This window comes from Mandrillus leucophaeus, unplaced genomic scaffold (assembly GCF_000951045.1).
Source record: "Mandrillus leucophaeus isolate KB7577 unplaced genomic scaffold, Mleu.le_1.0 Scaffold1039, whole genome shotgun sequence".
NCBI lineage: Eukaryota > Metazoa > Chordata > Mammalia > Primates > Cercopithecidae > Mandrillus > Mandrillus leucophaeus.
The window spans coordinates 628,408-633,165 of record NW_012098532.1 but is presented as its reverse complement, the minus strand read 5'-3'; positions in this window follow the sequence as shown (position 1 = coordinate 633,165).

Below are 4,758 nucleotides of genomic sequence, written 5' to 3'. Positions count from 1 at the left end.
CCTTTGCAGGGACATGGATGCAGCTGGAAACCATCATTCTCAGCAAACTATCAAAAGGACAGAAAACCAAACACCACATGTTCTCACTCATAGGTGGGAACTGAACAATAAGAACACTTGGACACAGGGCAGGGAACATCAGTCTGGGGGCCTGTTGGAGGTTGGGGGACTGGGGGAGAGATAACATTAGGAGAAATACCTAATGCAAATGATGAGTTGATGGGTTCAGCAAACCACATGGCACATGTATGCCTATGTAACAAACCTGCACGTTGTGCGTGTGTATCCTAGAACTTAAAGTATAATAATAATAATAAAAAGAAACGTTTATGGGGGAAATGCCCCAAATAAATCAGCAGTTTACAAATTGATTACTCTTTTACTTACTTTTATTTTTTGTTTCCATAGGTTTTGGGGGAACAGATGGTGTTTGGTTACATAAATAAGTTCTTCAGTGGTGATTTCTGAGATTTTGGTGCACCCATCACCCGACCAGCATACACTGTACCCAATTTGTAGTCTTTTATCCCTTACCCCCCCAACCCTTCCCCAAGTCCAGAAAGTCCATTGTATCATTCTTATGCCTTTGTATTCTCATAGCTTAGCTCCCACTTATATGTGAGAACATACAATGTTTGGATTTCCATTCCTGAGTTACTTCACTTAGAATAATGGTCTCCAGCCTGGGCACGGTGGCTTACGCCTGTAATCCCAGCACTTTGGGAGGCCGAGGTGTGTGGATCACAAGGTGAAGAGATCGAGACTGTCCTGGTCAACATGGTGAAACCCCATCTCTACTAAAAATACAAAAATTAGGTGGGTGTGGTGGTGTGTGCCTGTAGTCCCAGCTGCTCGGGAGGCTGAGGCAGGAGAATCACTTGAACCCAGGAGGCAGAGGTTGCAGTGAGCCGAGATCGTGCCACTGCACTCCAGCCTGGCAACAGTGTGAGACTCCACCTCAAAAAAAAAAAAAAAGAATAATGGTCTCTAGTTCCATCTACGTTGCTGTGAATGCCATTATTTTGAATCTTCTTATGGCTGAGTAGTATTTCATGGTGTATATATATATACACACACACACACACATATATGCATATATATATATATGTACATAGATATATACACACACACAATTTCCTTATCCACTTGTTGATTGATGGACATTTGGGCTGGTTCCATATTTCTGCAATTGCAAATTTTCCTGCTATAAACATGCATGTGCAAGTATCTTTTTCGTATAAAGACTTCTTTTCCTCCAGGTAGATACCCAGTAGTGGCATTGCTGGATCAAATGGTAGTTCTACTTTTAGTTCTTAAAGGAATCTCTACACTGTTTTCCATAGTGGTTGTACTAGTTTACATTCCCCCCAGCAGTGTAAAAGTGATCTCTTTTTACAGCATCCCCGCAAACATCTGTTATTTTTTAATTTTTTTATTATGGCCATTCTTGCAGGAGTAAGGTGATATCACATTGTGGTTTTGATTTGCATTTCCCTGTTCATAGTGATGTTGAGCATTTTTTTCATATCCTTGTTGGTCATTTATATATATATTTTTGAGAGTTGTCTATTCATGTCCTCAGCCCATGTTTTGATGGGGTCGTTTGCTTTTTCTTGCTGATTTGTTTGAGTTCCTTGTAGATTCTGGATATTAGTCCTTTGTCAGATGCATAGATTGTGAAGATTTTCTCCCACTCTGTTGTCTGTTTACTCTGCTGATTGTTTCTTTTGCTATGTGGAAGCTTTTCAGTTTAATTAAATCCCATCTATTTATCTTTGTTTTTGTTGCATTTGCTTTTGTGTTCTTGGTCATAAAGTCTTTGCCTAAGCCAATGTCCAGAAGGGTTTTTCTGAGATTATTTTCCAGAATATTTATGGTTTCAGGTCATAGATTTAAGTCCTTGTTCCATCTTGCGTTGATTTTGTATAAGGTGAAAGATGAGGATCAAGTTTCATTCTTCTACATGTGGCTTGCCAATTACCCCAGCACCATTTGTTGAATAGAGTGTCCTTTCCCCACTTCATGTTTTTGTTTGCTTTGTCAAAGATCAGTTGGTTGTAAGTGTTTAACTTTATTTCTGGGTTCACTATTCTGTTCCATTGGTCTATGTGGTTATTTTTACACCAGTACCATACTGTCTTCTTGGTGACTATGGCCTTATAGCATAGTTTGAAGTTGGGTAATGTGATGCCTCCAGATTTGTTCTTTTGGCTTAGTCTTGCTTTGGCTATGTGGACTCTTCTTTTTCTTTTTTGGTTCCATATGAATTTTGTAATTGGTTTTTCTAGTTCTGTGAAGAATGATGGTGGTATTTTGAGGGGAACTGCATTGAATTTGGAGATTGCTTTGGCAGTATGGCCATTTTCACGATATTGATTCTACCCATCCATAAGCATGGGACGTGTTTCTCTTACAAATTGATAACTCTTTTAAAGAAGAGATGAGACGCTATTGAAGATGAAGCCTGTAATGGCAGACCATCCATATCAATTTGTGAGGAAAAAATTAACCTTGTTAGTGCCTTAATTGAAGAGAACAGACAAACAACAGCACAAACAATAGCCAACACTGTAGCTATCTCAATTGGTTTAGCTTACACAATTCTGACTGAAAAAATAATATTGAACAAACTTTCCACTTGATGAGTACCAAAACTGTTGTGCCTAGGGCAGCTGCAGACAAGAGCAGAGCTTTCAATTGAAATTTTAAAGTGAGATCAAGATCCTGAAGCATTTCGTTGAAGAATTGTAACAGATGATGAAACATGGCTTTACTAGTACAATCCTGAAGACAAAGCACAATCAAAGCAATGGGTACCAAGAGGTGGAAGTGGTCCAGTCAAAGCAAAAGTTGCCTGGTCAAGAGCAAAGGTCACAGCAACAGTTTTTTGTTTGTTTGTTTGTTTGTTTGTTTGTTTGTTTTAAATTCTCAAGACATTTTGCTTGTTAACTTTCTGGAGGGCCAAAAATGATAACATCTGCTTACTACAAGAGTGTTTTGAGAAAATTAGCCAAAGCTTTAGCAGAAAAATATCTGAGAAAGCTTCACCAGAGAGTTCTTCTCTACCACAATGATACTCCTGCTCATTCCTCTCAACAATCAAGGACAATTTTGCAAGAGTTTTGATGGGAAATCATTAGGCCTTACAGCCTTGATTTGGCTCTTTCTGACTTCATTTTGTTTCCTAATTTTAAAAAATCTTTAAAGAGCACCCATTTTCTTCAGCTAGTAATGTACAAAAGACTGCATTGACATGGCTAAATTCCCAGGATCCACAGTTCTTTAGGGATGGGTTAAAAAGCTGGTATCATCACTTACAAAAGTGTCTTGACATTGATGGAGCTTAAGTGAGAAATAAAGTTTATATTTATTATTTTTATCTCTTAATTTCGTTTTTCTATGAACTTTTTTTTTTTTTTTTTTGAGACAAGTTCTTTGTCTGTCACCCAGGCTAGAGTACAGTGGCATGATTACAGCTCACTGCAGCCTCAAATTCCTGGGTTTAAGCAATCTTCCTACCTCAGCCTCCAAAGTAGCTGGGACCACAGGTGCATGCCCCCACACGTGGCTATTATTATTATTTATTGTTATTATTATTATTATTATTATTATTGTGTGTGTGTGGAGACGAAGTCTCCCGATGTTGCCTAAGTGAGTCTCGGACTCCTGGGGTCAAGCAATTCTCCCACCTTGGCCTCCCAAAATGCTGGGATTACAGATGTGAACCTCTGCACCTGGCCTTCATGAACTTTTTGAAGACTTGTATTTTATAAGCTCTTATTCTCTGTTCCCATTTTAAAGCATGTATGCAGAATCTTCTCTCATTTATCTAGGATAGCAATTAGAGGTTTTGGTATTTATGGTTTAATTTTTTTTTTTCTATTCCCCATATTGTGTGAAAATTTCCTCTGGATTCTCCTTTTCTGTTTGTTTTGATTCCTGTAATATTGGAGACCTTCCCAAATATCATGGGATCCCTGGTATTCTACTAATATTAAAATTTGAAGCACTAACATGCTGACTGAAAGTTGTATTAATGTACATAGTGTTTGATCACAAACTCTTCCACCACACACTGCTTAGTGATTCCCAATTTGGAATCTTCTTCTTTCTCTCTTTTATATTAAAAAGTTTTTTATTGTGAAAAGTAATGTGTATACAGGTGATCACCAAACATAAATTGATATATCAATGAATTATCATAAAGCAAACACCTTTGTAACCACTACACAGGTCAAGAAATAGAACATTACCAGCACTCAGATGCTTCCCCTGTGTCTCTTCTCAATCACTTCATCTTCTGCTCTACCCCAAAGTAACAACTATCCTAAATTTTATGGTTATCACTTCTTTTGTGTTCTTTAGAGTATATTACCACCAGTAAGGAGCATTCTTGAACATTACAGTAAATTTTTATTTTTTACCTTGGAATCTTACAGCATATATGATTGTGGGTTTGGATTCTATGGTAGGCAGAATAATGACCCCTTAAATGTCTACATTGTAATCCTTGGAACTTGTGGCAACGTTTGGTTACCTGACAAAGGGGAATTGAGATAGCAGGTGGAATTAAGGCTGCTGTTCAGTTGACCTTAAGATAGGAAGATTATTTTGGATTATCTGGGTGGGCTCAATGTAATCACAAGGGTTCTTAAAAGTGAAAGAAGGGGCCAGGTGCGGTGGCTCACGCCTGTAATCCCAGCACTTTGGGAGGCCGAGGCGGGCAGATCACGAGGTCAGGAGATCAAGACCATCCTG